The following is an 8401-nucleotide window of genomic DNA, read 5'->3' as shown; positions in this document are numbered from 1 at the left end:
GAAGAAAGAAATGGTATCAGAATAGAAATTGTGGAATTCTGGTTTGCAGCAGGCTCTGGATGACAGTGGGGGCCCAAATTACACATGGAATAAGCCTCCAGAAATTCCTCTTTGATCATAAATGAGGACTGGCAATAGTCTGGTTATTAAACAGGGGGTACCGGAGAGGTGGTTATAACACATACTTTGATTAAAATGATAAATCTGACTTGAATGGCTAAAGCCTTATGATTTGATCTCCCTTTTGATACACTCTGAGCTTGATCTAATTTTTAATAATTTCTTTTCTCTTTTTCCAGATTGGGGATTATTGTATCGTGTTATTGTTGGTAGCATTCTTGAGTTTACATGGTGTAGCTCTCTGTGCTTTTTGGTAAATGAAGCTCGGGTGGGGTGAATCTATGAGATGATACCTAGAATGAGGGATCCTGTGGAGGGGGACAGTAGGGAGAGGGGTAATGAGGAGCTGATATCACGGAGTAGAAGAAAGAACATGCTTTGAAAATGATTGTGGTCCCCACTGTACAACATTGCTTGATATGACTGAACTATTAAATGATATGATGTCTGGATTGTGTCGTAATAAAATGAATCGGGAAATAAATCTATCAATAAAAATAGAGCTAGTGACACCACTATAGGTGAATGGGTTCCTGGATAATGGAGCTGAACTATGATGACTTCCATGAACATACAAGAAGAACTCACTGTTCATCGGCATCAGCTTTTTAAACATTTCCTTGATGTGTCAGTACTCAATCTGACATAGCATAGCTCAGACAGCAGATGTGTCGAGCTGGGAGGGTGACGGTGTTGCATTTTGCTTACCCGAGCACATCCACGCTGAGTTACATTTGGATAACCGATGAATCAGGAAGAAAAACTTGAAGGGAATAGAGATTTTCCTTTTCTTTTCTATTTTTAAGAATGCATCACTTTGCTTGTTAAAGACTGCTAAAAAGCAACATATATGTTATACATTACCTTTTAAAGTTGTGTTGATATTTTCCTTTCATCACAAACAGTGATTTTTTTTTTAAAGTTTAGAATTCATCTCTTATTTGGTTGGTAATTGCACACATATTAGCACATCAGAGGAAAGGAGTCTAAGAAATTCAATTAAGATAAATCATTCAACAATTTCCTCTAATTTATGTCAAGTGCTTTAAAATTCTTATCTTCTTAACCAAAATAGTAATTTGAGTGCAACCACATTCCTTAAATAAGGCACATTTATATGGTGTCTATAGTTGCTAGTCTATTTACTAACATTCTAAATCATTTGAATCTTCATATACCTCAATGAATTGAAGAGCAGTAAAGAATTAGTTAATTCCTCAGTTTACTGAGTACTAAGAAAGATGTTTAGAAAATAATATAATAAGTGGTAAAACTAAGGATAGTAATGCAATTATAGTATGAAGCATGGGAGGGAAGAGATAAATCAGGGAATTATTCCCAGTTTCCATGTTGAATGTGGAAAAATCACATGGGTTGTTTAAAGATATAGACACTGTCACTAGAAGAATAAAAGGCAGAATTATGAAAATTGGTTTAATATGGAAAGTGAGACTGGGGGGCTAAATAGAAGTCAGAAAGAGGGCTGTATCTTCTGAGGTCTTAAAGGCTTGAAGGTAAACAAGCAGCCACCTAGCAGGAAAGCAACAAAGCCCATGTGGAAGAAGCACACCAGCCTGTGCAATCATGAGGTGTCAATGGGATAAGGTATCAGGCAGGCATCAAAAGACCCCAAACCAACAAATATATCAATGCAAATGATGGGTAGTCAGAGTGGAGATCCAAAGCCCATTTGTAGACAATTGGACATTCCGTCACAAGGATGGTCACAGAGGGTCACAAGGAAAGAATGACTCAGCCAGGGTGCAGCATAGCACCAATGGAACACACCACAGCCCTCTAGTTCTTCACTGCTCCCCCCCCCACCACTATCAGGACCCCAGTTCTACCTTACAAATCCAGCTAGGCTGGAGCATGTACAGTGGTACAGATAAGTGCTTTGCACACATGGGATCCAGGACAGAAATCCCTCAGGAATAGTAATGGGAGTAGCAAAACTACAAGGGTAGGTGGAAGGTAGGGGCAAAAGTGGAAAAAACAGGGAACTGACTCCAAAGATCAAGGTATAAGACACCCCGCATCCCCAGAGGAAAGAATAACAGTAACATTGGCGAAGGGAGACAGTGGGCGGTGTAAGATATGAAAATAATAATAATGTACAATGTATTAGGGGTCCATGAGGGTAGGGAGGGAGGGACAAAAATGAGGAGCTGATACCAAGGGCTCAAACAGAAAGAAAATATTTTGAAAATGATGATGGTAACATATGTACAAATATGCTTGATACATGGATGGATAGATTGTTATAAGAGCTGTAAGAGCCCCCGATAAAATGATTTATCAAAATAAAGAAAAAAATTTTTAAAGGGAGGACCATTTCTTTACATTGTAAGCCTTTCTATGTGGTTTGATCTTTTTTTTTTTAGTATAAATACACATATTAACCCTTCAATAGCTTTACAAGTATTATATATATGTGTGTAAGTATGTGTACGTAAGTGTGTGTATGTATGTACTGTGTATAAAATACAAATCTATGGTATACATGCACATATACATTACATTATGTTATGCACTAAAATTATTTAAACTCTCATTAGTTCTGCAAATCTGAGACACGTCTACTGAAGCTTTTTGACACCGGGGAAATACCTCAGGAGGCTAGGTACACCCAGATAGTGAGTGCACAATGCATGACCAAAGATCTATTTCTGAACTTTGAATAAAAAAGTTTTTAAGAAAAATTTTATGATGAGAAAATCTGAAACTTCACACCCTTTCAGAGAGTTCTCAACAGGAGTTTCTATTATTTTTATTATTTCTAGGTGATTCCACATTAAACCATTGACTGGGGCCACATGGCAGTGGAATCGGTTTTTAGCAAGATGATCTTTTTGTTGTTGTGCTTCCCCTGGTGTCAAAGTCTTCAGTAGGGTTGTCTCAGATTTGCAGGACTCATGAGAGGTCTCTATTGACGTAAGACATTCTTTATTTTCTAGACGTCATCAAGTTGGTTGACTTCCATCTGGGAGTCCTCCCCAATTCTCAGAGTAGCTCCCACAGGGCACTTTAAGACAGTATTGCCATATTTTCAAATAGTAAATGCATGATAACTGCACTGTTTTTGAAGAACAAAATGTATTTTTTTTAATGATTAGAATATCAATTATATATAAACAACCTAACGTAAAGGTATGGCAGAGAGGGAGAAAATAAGTCCATTCATAAAATAAAGCACATAATTAGTAGAAGCATAAACACACTAAATGGACCATGAGAGATAAGAAGCTTCTCAAATTCCTCTAACAAAGTTTAGGGAGCATCCTTATGAACTACTTCATTCAGTTTTGACATCTACTTTGCATATATGGATATTCACGTGCTCACTACCAATTTCTCAAAAATATTATTTGGAAAAAGCTCAAGTTGGTATGGTTAAAATAATAGTTATGTAATCATTCTGACCTGGGCCATTTCTTAGTTTTTACTTGGCTGGTTTCTTGCCATTTTCTCCTTTGCTTTTATATTCGACGCTAATTGACAGACTCAGGAGGAAGATGGAAAAAGAACAGAAAGGGAGGAGATGAGACTTGTCTCTTCCTGAAAAGTTACCTTGGACACATGTCATCATTACTCAGACGTTGTTTTGTTCCTCTCTAGTCTTTGCTAATTTCTAATTATCACTTTTCTTCTTGACTACAGAAACCTTCTATGAATTGTCATTTTGTTTGAAGACCTCCCATGTATATTCATAATAGGAAAAAGATCCAGATATATGTTAAAGAATCAATAGATTCCCAAACAGGAGAAAAAAAGATATAATTCAAGAAAACATACATGTTACTTCCTAATAATACTTCTGTTATTAGTATTATTAGAGTTATAGTCTTGGAAATTCACTACCTTGTCCTATAGGGTTGCTATGGTTAGAAGCCACTCGTTGGTAGTGAGTTTGGCTAAGTAATAACTCAAATTCTGAAAGATAAGAAACCGGAATCCATAAAAACTGTATTCTTCTTGATCTTTTCTGTTTTGCACATTGATCACTACCCCAACATTTATTGCTATTCCTAGTATTTTGAATAGCCAAACATATTTTAAAATTGATAAAAATTATATCACTTTTAGAACTCATTTGTTAGAATAAAATGTGTATTAGAAAAAGTTCCGAGTATGTAATCTTGAGTTTTTTTAAAATAATTTTAAGAGGTTTATTTAGGTCTAATTAAAATGTTATAAATTTCAATAATTTAATCATATTAAGAATGGTTAGCCAATCATCACCACAATCTACTTCACAACATTTTCTTCCTTGTTTTGCCTATTGCTGTTGACTTTCCATTTCCTCCCAACCTTCCCTCCTATCCCCCCAAGTAATGACTATCACAGGTGTTGTCTTCCTAGATATATCCATTACTTCATTGTGCAGAAAAGCACACCCAAAAAATCCAGAAACAATGACCACATAAAACAGGGAAAAACAAAAAAAAAATTTTAAGCAGAAAACATTTTAAAACAGACTAAATGGGTCCAAATGGAGACCTAGTGACATTGCAGGTCTTACATCCAAGTCAAACTACAGCTGTTAAAATCTACTTCAAAATGCTCTCCCTTGGATAGTAAGGTTATACACATTTCTAGACTATGTTCAGTGGGGATTCACCAGACTCAATCCTGCAAATGGACGTTTGGCTTCCACTACTATCCATAGCCTTATGCAACCTGGGTATTTAGAACTTAGACTCTGGTACAGTTCCCTCCTCCAGGTTTGGGTTTTATTATATTTGCAATCCTTGAATGATACAGGCTGGTATGCTTCTTCTATGTGGACTTAGCTGACTCCTTACTTAGAAAGTTGCTTGTTTTGAAACAAGCTTTTAGCCTTTAAGACTCAAGACACTCTCTGCCATCCCCCTCCATCCCCACCCTGATTATCTGGGGACTATCTGGTTCCTTTAACACATAGCACCTCTATCTTCAGGGATCTCTTCATGAGGTTGGGTATTGAGTAGGGCCATGCCGCAAAAACAAATTGTTCTCATATTGGCGCTACTGTCAAGTGAAAACTATTAGCACAATTTAATAATATTTGTTTCTGCTTAGAAGAGTAGGTACTTCAAATATCCTACATTAGCATTATCATGTCTAATGTTAACTCAAATACTGATTTTCTGAAGAATAAATGAATGGTTTTGACTTCAAAGTGATTCTAAAAAGACCTAATGGAAACTATATTCTATATAGAAGGCACGTATAGGGTAAGCACTCCAGTAAGTAAAGAAGTAGAATAAAACTTACTCAGAAAACAAATTCTTTATAGACTGGTTCATCATTTAGACCCTATATAAGTATAGTAATATAGGAATTCCTAGACTGTATCACTGTAAGATTTTTCTTTGGGCACAATATTTCCTATTAAAAATTATCAAAAATCACTACCAAATCCCATGCAAAATGCTAGCCTTTTATGCTAATCAAAGTTCTCAGGATGACTTTTCTATTGCTAGTGCCAATTTAGAAAAAAAACTAAAATAAGGCTGTTTTTCAGAATTATCACAGACCTAACAATTTTCTCATTGAGCCACGATACTTCTTGCAGTGATATTCAAACCTAAATTCTGTTATATTACCCAGGGAGCACCAGTACTTTTCTCAAAAATCTTCAACAACTTTAATCTGCTGCAGTACACAGCATCCATACTGAAGAGAGAACGAGGAGCCAATGAGAAAACAAATAAACAAGAACAAAGAAGACAGTATTCGGATCATTCTATTTTAGCAAAACTTATGCAAAAGACATGCAAGCTTCACTCACCAACGTATTTTCCCCCAATTAGTATTACTTAGTTTCAAAGGTAAAAGAGTATTAGACTCACTGCCCTCCCTAAACCTTTCTCTTACTGTATGCCCTTTCCCCCCCTTGGCTTTAGCCCTAGAAAAAGGCCCCTGACCAGCCAATGGAAATAATCTCTCATGATTAAATTCATATTAATTTCAATTCGTAACACCAAGAAAGCTTTTAGCCTGTTTTATTCTAAAATGTCATCTTCTTCTCTACAAAATTATCTTCAAAGGTCAATTTCTATTGCTTCCAACTCTAGAATATAGTGTCATTCTACATTAGGGCTTACTTTTTTTCACTAACTTATAGACTAGATAAAATATTTCTGAAAGTCCAACCTAAGAAGCTTCCACTTTCTATGAGTTACTATCTTTCTTGCACCTCACGGACTCCATATATCATTTTCTCCCAGGTTATTTCAGGATCCTGCTAAGGCCTGCTTGTTGTTGTTTTGTTTTGTTTGTTTTTTCCCTTTCCTTTTCTTTTTAAAGTTGGGTAGGCGACCCTAAGCCACAGTCCCTTTGCACTGCAAATAGAAGTGATGTAGTTAATTGGACACTTCCTGCTGCTACATATAGTCAGTCAGCTCTGAGGGGGCTTGAAAGTTCACTCGGTTCTTATAACGTGGAGCCTAAGGCAACTTTCATTTCCTCTGACAACCCGAAGAGACTTACAGGTCTCTGGATGATATGTTTGGTGACATGTTGAGAATTAAAAAAAACACTTTTACACTTATTGTATTACAAATAGCAGCATCCGAATCTTCAGAATAGTCATAATCGTAGTGTTGGCTAAAGTGCAACATGCCATGTTTTGAAAGAACCGCTCCAAAGCGACCCAGACTTTTTTCCCCAGGTCATTACTGGTGACGAAACATGGTAATATTCTTAAGACCCCGAAAGTAAACATCAATCAAGCCAGTCGAAGGTGCCATCATCACCTTGCCCCCAAAAGCTCATTAAGTGAAATCAAAGATCAAAATGATGCTCATTTGTTTTTCTGATATGAGGGGGGATAGTACATTTAGAGTTCATTCTACCAGGTCTGATTGTTCATCAAGATTTCTATTTAGAAGTTCTGAAAAGATTTCATAACAATGTGCAACACAAACAGCCTGATTTGTGGTAGACAGGAGACTAGTTTTGCCACCATAACAATACACCTGCTCACGCAGCCAACTCAGTGCATCAGGTTTTGGCAAAAAAAACAGCGCACCTCTCTTGCCCCACACATCTGAATCACCTGACCTCACTCCATGCAACTTCTTTTATTTCCACTAATGGAGAGGGACATTCAAGGGCAGCGATCTGATGACTTAGAAGAGGTGAAGAAAAAGAAAATGAGGGAGGTGTTGTCAGACATCCAAAGAGATGAGTTTGAAAAGTGTTTCCAAGAATGAAATCACAGATTTGACAGATGTATCAAGTCTAATGGTGAGTATTTTGAAGGTGCTAAGGTTGTTTTGTAAAAAGAGTTAAATTCATAACTTCGGAGAAAAAAATGACGGTTTTTTTGGGGGTACCCCCATATGCTTCAGTATCATTTTTCATTTTAAATGGCATCTTACATTATACACTTATAGGTAGGACATTAGTGTATAAAAAATAGTTATATAAAAAAAGACAAGTCAGTGTTCATAAGAATGATTTCAGCAAAATGTTTTCAATTAATATTATTTAATCCCTGTGTGCATTGTTTTATTAGAATATACATGAATTAGAGAACTATGGTATGTATATTTTTTTCTAAATGCTCCAAAGTAATTTTAAAGATTTTTCTTGTATTAGTACAAACGTGGTTAATAAAGCTTTGAAATTCCAAGTGGAAACACTCACTTCATAGAGTCAATTCAGACTAATATTTTGACCCTAAAGGACAGAGGAGAGCTGCTCATTAGGGTTTCTGAGACTATAAATCTTTCAGGGAGTCGCCAGCCTGATTTTTCTCCCACGCAGTGGCTAAAAAACTCATTGCCATCAAGTCAGTACTGACTCATAGTGACCCCCCGTGGGTTTCCAAGATTGCAACTGTTGACAGGAGTAGAAAGCCCAGTCTTTCTCCTTCAGAGTTGCTGATGGTTTTGAACCGCTGACCTTGAAGTTAGAAGCCCAACACATGCCCATAGCAGGGGTTCTTAAAGTACAAAAAGGTACCAAATAAATCAACCCTTTTGCTATCTCAGCCACTTAAAAAATTCAAACCTATGAGAGTTTTTCATCTTTATTTCTTTAAGTCCCCAATTTACTTGTTAAAGTGTTCCAATTGATCTCTGTTCATACTATTACATGTTTTACTCAGCTCAACATATTTACTACTATTTTTTTAAACATTTTATTAGGGGCTCATACAACTGTTATCGCAATCCATACACACATTAATTGTGTAAAGTGCATTTGTACATCATTCTCAAAACATTTTCTCTCCACTTAAATCCCCGACATTAGGTCCTCATTTTTCCCCTCCCTCCCTGCTCCCCTCTCC

General features: G+C 36.5%; 1 protein-coding gene across 1 annotated transcript in view; it reads right to left on the bottom strand.

The window, feature by feature from the left end:
- The window catches only part of HDAC9 (histone deacetylase 9), a 1007885-nt gene that overhangs the window by 561468 nt on the left and 438016 nt on the right, over positions 1–8401 (bottom strand). The gene's annotated exons all lie outside the window — the stretch shown is intronic.

Source organism: Echinops telfairi, unplaced genomic scaffold, assembly GCF_000313985.2.
Source record: "Echinops telfairi isolate 266 unplaced genomic scaffold, ASM31398v2 ScPeMD7_23;HRSCAF=83, whole genome shotgun sequence".
Classification (NCBI taxonomy): domain Eukaryota; kingdom Metazoa; phylum Chordata; class Mammalia; order Afrosoricida; family Tenrecidae; genus Echinops; species Echinops telfairi.
The sequence above is the reverse complement of the archived record's forward strand: the minus strand, read 5'-3'. Positions and strand labels throughout refer to the sequence as shown.